The sequence below is a fragment of the Salvelinus namaycush genome, chromosome 6 (assembly GCF_016432855.1).
Source record: "Salvelinus namaycush isolate Seneca chromosome 6, SaNama_1.0, whole genome shotgun sequence".
NCBI lineage: Eukaryota > Metazoa > Chordata > Actinopteri > Salmoniformes > Salmonidae > Salvelinus > Salvelinus namaycush.
In genome coordinates, this window is record NC_052312.1 from 41,033,381 (window position 1) to 41,043,646 (window position 10,266).

The window sequence follows — 10,266 nt, forward strand, 5'->3', positions numbered from 1 at the left end:
TGGAGGTAGATTTTCACCTGTGTGCTTGGAGAACAAGAGTTGGAGCAGAGGAGTAAGGATGTGTCCTTTGTACATGTATGCACAGACAGACAGACAGACAGACAGACAGACAGACAGACAGACAGACAGACAGACAGACAGACAGACAGACAGACAGACAGACAGACAGACAGACAGACAGACAGACAGACAGACAGACAGACAGACAGACAGACAGACAGACAGACAGACAGACAGACAGACAGACAGACAGACAGACAGACAGACAGACAGACAGACAGACAGACTGACTCCGTATTATGAGCTGGGGTCATTCTGAGCACACCGGTTAGCATGGTAGGAAGGAAGAGCTTCTCTCTCTCTGCGTGTTATCTCACCAGCTTATGGATTACCATATTCTGCTCTAATGACGTCTCTCTCTTCTGCTCTGCACTCAGAACAACTTTAAAACCCTTTTTAATCATTCAACATTTTTCATTAAAACATTTCCAAATGTGATGATCACAATGAACACGCAGTGAGTGCATGTCAAATTTGAGTTAGGACATGTTGAACAGAGGAGGGAGGCGGAAGGGGGGGGTAATATCTGGGGCCATTCGTTTGGGATCAGGGGTCAACTATACCAAAGAGAATATGGAGAGTTTGGGACTACAACATATGAGTACACAGAGGCCTCTGGTAGTTGTATAAGTCCTGTGAAACATTGTTTGGAAAAATTCCCTTTCAGTGATTAAGAAAATAATCGAATACTGTCTAGATAGAACTTTTGTCAAAAAATATAATAGTTTGTTGGGCTTTTGTTCGAGTGGAACCATTTATAGTTCAGATATCCGCAAGAAATTGTCAGAATGCTTTACTTGTTATGTTTTATTTTCATCCGTCTGTCTCTCTTTCGATCCCTCTGTCTGGCTGCTCAGACAGACAGAAATAATGTATCAAAATGCACCAGACATACAACAGTAATTGGTGTGTTTTGGGACTATTGCAAATAACAGTAATTATCAGAAATGACTTGTTCCATGGAAATAGTCAACATGTCACTTTGTGTTTGATTGCTGTGGTCAGATGTCAGTAGGAGCTGGGGATATATCAGCACTCTCTACCATTCATTTTACACACATTACGGCTCATTGTTTTCAGTTTGTTAGTGTATTTAGTTTTGAGCTCTTAACATCGTGATATGAAATGTACTCATGAACGTTTTTTTAGTGCATCAAGCTGGCTGAGAGAGGAGTCAGTGCCCCTTTGTTAATGATAATGCACACCACACACACAGACCAGACACACACACATACATGCACACGCGCACATACACACTCACCCATCATTTCTGTTTTTACCCTTTGAAGTCCTCCAATATCAGGAAGCATTTACAATCTAATTACTGCTTTCCTCTCATCCTCCTCTCCTCTTCTCTCCATCCATCGCTCCCAGCTGTGGCTCCACAGATTACTAAAAGGAATAAACCAACAAACCAGACAAACGAAGGAACGGAGGGAAACAGAGGAGAAGATGTATGTGTGTTGACAGTTGGAATGTCTGCAGCTCCACGGGTCACTGAGAGAGGCGTGTCCCTGGATACTGATCCACAGGCTGCAAGGGGTTCTGGGTAGGGTCCAAGACACGTCACACAACAACCTGTCTACCCACGGCCCACAGGGGGTGAGGGGGGTGAGGGGAAGGGAGGGCTTCCTCCTCGGCTCCGGAGGCAAGTGTTCCGACAAGGCTGTTTCAACATGGGTTATAGAGGGACAGCAGGGGAGGGGGGTGTCTTAGATGTTCAGCTCTGAGCTTTGAGAGTAGAGACCTCTTCAACCTTATATGTCTCCTTAACAAGCCTGGCAAAACTGTCTGTTTCACCCAGAGCTAGAAAGAAATCAAGGAGGGAGGGAGAGAGAGGGGGGGGGGAGAGTGTGAGAGAGAGAGACACATTTTTCCCTCAGATTACACAGATCCACAATGAATTCGAAAACAAACCCAATTTTGATAAACTCTCATATCTACTGGGTGAAATACCACAGTGTGACATCACAGCAGCAAGATTTGTGACCTGTTGCCACAAGAAAAGGGCAACCTGTGAAGAACAAACACCATTGTAAATACAACCCATATTTATGTTTATTTATTTCCCCTTTTGTACTTTAACTATTTGCACATCGTTACAACACTGTATATAGACATAATATGACATTTGAAAACTTCTGTGAGTAATGTTTACTGTTAATTTGTATTATTTATTGTTCACTTTTGTTTATTATCTACTTCACTTGCTTTGGCAATGTTAACATAAACTCAGCAAAAAAAGAAATGTCCTCTCACTGTCAACTGCGTTTATTTTCAGCAAACTTAACGTGTAAATATTTGTATGAACATAACAAGATTCAACAACTGAGACATAAACTGAACAAGTTCCACAGACATGTGACAAACAGAAATGGAAATCACGCACAGAACGAGCAGTATGGCTGGTGGCATTGTCATGCGGGAGGGGCATGTCAGGATGAGCCTGCAGGAAGGGTACCACATGAGGGAGGAGGATGTCTTCCCTGTAACGCACAGCGTTGAGATTGCCTGCAATGACAACAAGCTCAGTCTGATGATGCTGTGACACACAGCTCCAGACCATGACGGACCCTCCACCTCCAAATCGATCCCGCTCCAGAGTACAGGCCTCGGTGTAAAGCTCATTCCTTCGACGACAAACGCGAATCCGACCATCACCCCTGGTGAGACAAAACTGTGACTCGTCAGTGAAGAGCACTTTTTGCCAGTCCTGTCTGGTCCAGCGACGGTGGGTTTGTGCCCATAGGTGACGTTGCTGCCGGTGATGTCTGGTGAGGACCTGCCTTACAACAGGCCTACAACAGGCCTCAGTCCAGCCTCTCTCAGCCTATTGCGGACAGTCTGAGCACTGATGGAGGGATTGTGCGTTCCTGGTGTAACTCGGGCAGTTGTTGTTTCCATCCTGTACCTGTCCCGCAGGTGTGATGTTCGGATGTACCGATCCTGTGCAGGTGTTGTTACACATGGCCTGCCACTGCGAGGACGGTCAGCTGTCCGTCCTGTCTCCCTGTAGCGCTGTCTTAGGCGTCTCACAGTACGGACATTAAAATGTATTGCCCTGGCCACATCTGCAGTCCTAGTGCCTCCTTGCAGAGTGCCTAAGGTACGTTCACGCAGATGAGCAGGGACCCTGGGCATCTTTCTTTTTGGTGTTTTTCCGTCAGAAGGATGGCCTCTTTAGTGTCCTAAGTTTTCATAACTGTGACCTTAATTGCCTACCATCTGTAAGTTGTTAGTGTCTTAACAACCGTTCCACAGGTGCATGTTCATTAAGTTTGTTTTATTCACTGCTTTCGCACACTCCGCCAACCCGGAAGTCCTAGCTGTGTCTGAATCCTGGCTTAGGAAGACCACCAAAAACCCAGAAATTTCCATCCCTAACTATAACATTTTCCGACAAGATAGAACTGCCAAAGGGGGCGGAGTTGCAATCTACTGCAGAGATAGCCTGAAGAGTTCTGTCTTACTATCCAGGTCTATCCAAATCCACCTTTCCAGAAACAAGCCTCTCACCGTTGCTGCTTGCTATAGACCACCTTCAGCCCCCAGCTGTGTCCTGGACACCGTATGTGAATTGATTGCCCCCCTCTTTCTTCAGAGCTCGTGCGGTTAGGTGACCTAAACTGGGATATGCTTAATACCCCGGCCATCCTACAATCTAAGCTTGATGCCCTCAATCTTACACAAATTATCAATGAACCCACCAGGTACAACCCCAAATCCGTAAACACGGGCACCCTCATAGATATCATCCTAACCAACCTGCCCTCCAAATACACCTCTGCTGTCTTCAACCAGGATCTCAGCGATCACTGCCTCATTGCCTGTGTCCGTAATGGGTCTGCGGTCAAACGACCACCTCTCATCACTGTCAAACGCTCCCTAAAGCACTTCAGCGAGCAGGCCTTTCTAATCGACCTGGCCCGGGTATCCTGGAAGGATATTGACCTCATTCTGTCAGTAAAGGATGCCTGGTTATTCTCTAAAAGTGCTTTCCTCACCATCTTAAATAAGCATGCCCCATTGCAAAAATGTAGAACCAGGGACAGATATAGCCCTTGGTTCACTCCAGACCTGACTGCCCTTTACCAACACAACAACATCCTGTGGCGTACTGCATTAGCATCGAATAGCCCCTGCGATATGCAACTTTTCAGGGAAGTTAGGAACCAATATACACAGGCAGTTAGGAAAGCAAAGGCTAGCTTTTTCAAAACGAAATTTGCATCCTGAAGCACAAACTCCAAAAAGTTCTGGGACACTGTAAAGTCCATGGAGAATAAGAACACCTCCTCCAAGCTGCACACTGCACTGAAGCTAGGAAACACTGCCACCACCGATAAATCCACGATAATTGAGAATTTCAATAAGCTTTTTTCTACGGCTGGCCATGCTTTCCACCTGGCTACCCCTACCCCGGTCAACAGCCCTGCACCCCCCACAGCAACTTGCCCAAGCCTCCCACATTTCTCCTTCACCCAAATCCAGATAGCTGATGTTCTGAAAGAGTTGCAAAATCTGGATCCCTACAAATCAGCTGGGCTAGACAATCTGGACACTCTCTTTCTAAAATTATCTGCCGAAATTGTTGCAAACCTTATTACTAGCCTGTTCAATCTCTCTTTTCGTATCATATCGTAAGATTGGAAAGCTGCCGCGGTCATCCCCCTCTTCAAAGGGGGAGACACTCTAGACCCAAACTGCTACAGACCTATATGTATCCTACCCTGCCTTTCTAAGGTCTTCGAAAGCCAAGTTAATAAACAGATCACCGACCATTTCGAATCCCACCGTACCTTCTCCGCTATGCAATCTGGTTTCAGAGCTGGTCACTGGTGCACCTCAGCCACGCTCAAGGTCCTAAACGATATCATAACCGCCATCGATAAGAGACAATACTGTGCAGCTGTATTCATTAACCTGGCCAAGGCTTTCGACTCTGTCAATCACCACATTCTTATTGGCAGACTCAACAGCCTTAGTTTCTCAAATGACTGCCTCGCCTGGTTCACCAACTACCTCTCAGACAGAGTGTGTCAAATCGAAAGGGCCTGTTGTCCGGACCTCTGGCAGTCTCTATGGGGGTGCCACATGGTTCAATCCTTGGACTGACTCTTTTCCCTGTATACATCAATGATGTCGCTCTTGCTGCTGGTGATTCTCTGATCCACCTCTACGCAGACGACACCATTCTGTATACTTCTGGCCCCTCTTTGGACACGGTATTAACTAACATCCAGACGAGCTTCAATGCCATACAACTCTCCTTCCGTGGCCTCCAACTGGTCTTAAATGCAAGTAAAACTAAAGACATGCTCTTCAACCGATCGCTGCCCACACCTGCCCGCCAGTCCAGCATCACTACTCTGGACGGTTCTGACTTAGAATATGTGGATAACTACAAATACCTAGGTGTCTGGTTAGACTGTAAACTCTCCTTCCAGACTCACATTAAGCATCTCCAATCCAAAATCAAATCTAGAATCGCCTATTTCGCAACAAAGCCTCCTTCACTCATGCTGCCAAACATACCCTCGTAAAAGTGACTATCCTACCAATCCTTGACTTCGGCAATGTAAATTACAAAATAGCCTCCAACACTCTACTCAGCAAATTGGATGCAGTCTATCACAGTGCCATCTGTTTTGTCACCAAAGCCCCATATACTACGCACCACTGTGACCTGTATGCTCTCGTTGGCTGGCCCTCGCTTCATATTCATCGGCAAACCCACTGGCTCCAGGTCATCTATAAGTCTTTGCTAGGTAAAGCCCCGCCTTATCTCAGCTCACTGGTCACCATAACAGCACCCACCCGTAGCACGCGCTCCAGCAGGTATATTTCACTGGTCACCCCCAAAGCCAATTCCTCCTTTGGCCGCCTTTCCTTCCAGTTCTCTGCTGCCAATGACTGGAACAAATTGCAAAAATCACTGAAGCTGGAGACTCAAATCTCCCTCACTAACTTTAAGCACCAGCTGTGAGAGCAGCTCACAGATCACTGCACCTGTACATAGCCCATCTGTAAATAGCCCATCCAACTACCTCATCCCCATACTGTTATTTATTTTATTTATTTTGCTCCTTTGCACCCCAGTATCTTTACTTGCACATTCATCTTCTGCACATCTATCACTCCAGTGTTTAATTGCTATATTGCAATTATTTCGCCACTATGGCCTATTTATTGTCTTATCCTACCTCATTTTAAGACACTGTATATAGACTTTTTCTATTGTATTGTTGACTGTATGTTTGTTTATTCCATGTATAACTCTGTATTGTTGTTTGTGTCACACTGCTTTGCTTTATCTTGGCCAGGTCGCAGTTGTAAATGAGAACTTGTTCTCAACCAGCCTACCTGGTTAAATAAAGGTGAAATAAAATAAAATAAAAATTGTTTGTTTCATTGAACAAGCATGGGAAACAGTAATGAAGATCTGTGGAGTTATTTGGATTTTTACAAATTATCTTTGAAAGACAGGGTCCTGAAAAAGGGACATTTCGTTTTTTGCTGAGTTTGTTTCCCATGCCAAGAAAGCCCTTGAATTGAGAGCAAGGGGGGGAGAGAGAGGGGGAGTTTGTGAGAGAGTATGAGAATATAAGAGAGAATCATGAGAAAACAAAAAGATAATTACATGACACATTGGAAATCATTTTTCAAAAAAACTGAGCAAACTGGAATGTATTTTGGCCCTAAACAGAGAGTACACAGTGACAGAATACCTGACCACTGTGACTGACCCAAAATTAAGGAAAGCTTTGACTATGTACAGACTCAGTGAGCATGGCCTTGCTATTGAGAGAGGCCGCCGTAGGCAGACCTGGCTCTCAAGAGAAAACAGGCTATGTGCACAAGATTAGGTGGAAACTGAGCTGCACTTCCTAACCTCCTGCCAAATGTATGACCATATAAGAGATACATATTTCCCTCAGATTACACAGATCCACAAAGAATTCCAAAACAATACCACAGTGTGTGTAATGAACACGATGGGAGACAGAAAGCTGGTTTCAAGCGCAGGGCGCAGCAGGTGTTTATTTGTAAAGGACCACAGGAGATGACAGGTAGCTGGATCCAGGGGCAGGCAGAAGGTCATACACAGGGGGTCCAAAAGGGCAACAGTACAGGCAGGGAAAAGGCTAGTAATGTAGTCTGGAAGATCAGGCAATAGGTTGATAACAGGAAATCCGATAGGCTAAAGTACAGGCAGGGAATAGGCGTCGTTAGTGAGGCAGGCAAAAACTATCATACACGGGAGGATTAAATTACGGTAATAACAATTTAAGATTTAATATAAAAATAAAACAATTAAATGATTATATATATATATATATATATATATATATTTTTTTTTTAAGTGCTCCAACTAGAAGTGTGTCACAAAACAAACAATACCTCACAATGATGGGGTGCAAAGAACTGAACTAAATAGTGTGTAATAATGACATACAGGTGCGTGAACAGGTGATCAGAATTCAGGTGATTGGCACCTGGAGCGTGAGCTGCGTTCAGGGGATCTATGTGTTTGAGAGTGTGAGCTGGAAAGTGGGCTGGAAAGTGAGCTGCGTTCAGGGGATCTATGTGTTTGAGAGTGTGAGTTGGAAGCAGACGTTACAGTGTGCCATCACAGCAGCAAGATGAATGACCTGTTGCCACAAGAAAAGGGCAACCAGTGAAGAACAAACACCATTGTAAATACAAGCCATATCATATACATTTTATTTGCACATCATTATAACACAGTACATAACTATAATATGACATTTGAAATGTGTCTATTCCTTTGAAACTTGTGTAAGGTTTACTCATCATTTTTGATTGAGTATTTCATTTTTGTTTATTATCTATTTCACTTACTTTGGCAATGTAAACAATGCCAATAAATCCATTGAATTGAATCGGAGAGAGAGAGAGCGCTCAATGACAAACTCTCATTTACATCTAGGGATCTATAAATGTTCTGGGGACAAACTGTCAGTGTTGCTTTGGTGTGTCGTGACAACGAAAGGCTGTTGCTGCTCCTATCTGTGGGGACGATTGTTCTTGACATGAATGTGTCAGAGAGAAAGAGCGCATGATTCTATAAGAGGAAACAAGGTGTGTGTGCGCGCGCGTGCGTGCACGTGTTTGTGTGTGTTATTATAGTAAATGAAAACTGCAACAAAAACGAAAACTAATCATGAATAAACTATTTAGTAAACGGAAATAAAATAATAGTCAAATCCGTTTGAAAAACAAAAACTACAATGAAACTATTATATTTTACTCCAAAACGAAAATAAAATAAAATAAAAAACATAATGAATTATGTTCAGGTTCAGTTTATTGGGCGGGCAAAAATCGAATGTGGTTTTCAATGGTTTTCAAGAGTCTGAATCTGGCAGGTTACATTGAGATTGACTTTAGAATATAAAGGTAGACTCGGCGAGATGACGTTGCCATGAGCAGCACCTCAGTTTGAGTGGTAAGGCCGGTTGTAGAGGAAAGTCGAGGAGTGAGGTCGGGGGAGGTGCATCTGTGACAGCCGGAAGTCAAATCAAATCAAATCAAAGTTTATTTGTCACGTGCGCCGAATACAACAGGTTTAGACCTTACGTTGAAATGCTTACTTACAGGCTAAAACCAACAGCGCAAAAAAAAAGGTATTAGGTGAACAATAGGTAAGTAAAGAAATAAAAACAACAGTAAAAAGACAGTGAAAAATAACACTAATGTGGTTTTCCAACAGCAAGCCTCAGATCAACATTGCTGTGTTGCTATTGTTTATAAAATATGAACTTTATAATGTCGAAATAAACATGTATCTAACCCCTATATCACACACACACTCACAAAATAAAATCATAATATAATATTATGTGTGTACATTGTACAATCATTAAGTGAGAGAGTGCCTCAAATATCACATTTTTGTGTATATATCCACTGTACACATAAGTCTTGGCAAATTGGTTGCTGTTTCAGTCATGTCTTTGCTCACGTTCACGTGGGTCAAACAAAAACAGCCTAATGATTGGTTGACAACTGCAGAAACTTGCAGTCGACTGCAGTCAAAACTTCATGAGATCTGATCACATGATTTTTGTCAAGTTCATGCAGTTGACATGTAAGCGCAAGTTGGACAATTTTTATTCCCAGAATGCAACACACTCTGAAAGGCGGTGACCACCTGACAAAAATGATCCGCTCGAACGCGTCAATTGAGACAGTCACACAGAATATCTGCTCGTGTGCTTCACGCTGCTACGACGTGGTAGCTCCAGGACCACAACAGCAGAGAAGTTTCGCCTCGCACTTCAACGCTCCTGATTGTTGTGGAAGTTGACCCACTGCTACTATTTACTTAGCGCACCTACGTCGTCTAGCTGTGTCTACCTTCAGAGAGAGGCACAGCCCTTTTAATATATATTGTATTGTAATTTGCACTGTACTATGTACTATACCTAGATATTGTGTGTATGTGCTGATATGTAGGCTATGTGTGACGTTTTAAATGTATGTATTTCAGTCCTGGACTAACACTATTCTGTACTATGTATTATGTCATTTTTCATGTGGACCCCAGGAAGAGTAGTTGATCGGGATCCTAATAAATACCAATATGAAATAAACTTAGCCTCACCTATGACCTGAACCATTTCCTTCTGCATTACGGCCCCACACTGGCAAGAAGTGACAACCCCCAAAAACACACATAGGCACCATCTTAATGACATGCTCTTCGCATCATCTCTCCTGGTGTCCTTCTCAAAACCCAATGGAGAAGGGCAGAGGGGAGGGACCTCTGGCTTTCTCATCCAATGGGCTACTTTCTGTCCCTACCACTAAAACTAAAACGGAAACTAATTCCTACAAAAACGAAATAAACATGCTTTATAAAACTAGTCAATTGGATCTGAAAACTAACTGAAGCTAAACTGACTTTCGAATAAAAGGAACAGAAATAAAAACGAATATAAAAACAGAACTATAGCGGGTGAGTGTTTTGCACTTTGAGTTTGTATCGTAAGTAAAGAAAAAGAAAAATTCACATGTGTGTGTGTGTGTGCGTGCCCGACCGTGTTGTGAACTTGCGTGTGTGTGCACGCGAGTTTTAAAGCACGCAAATGTGTGAGTGTGGCAAGGAGGGCCAACTCGTGCGTTGGATGTGGCCTTGCTTTGTACTCCCTCCCTCCCCAGTTCAGTTTCCACCCTCGGCAG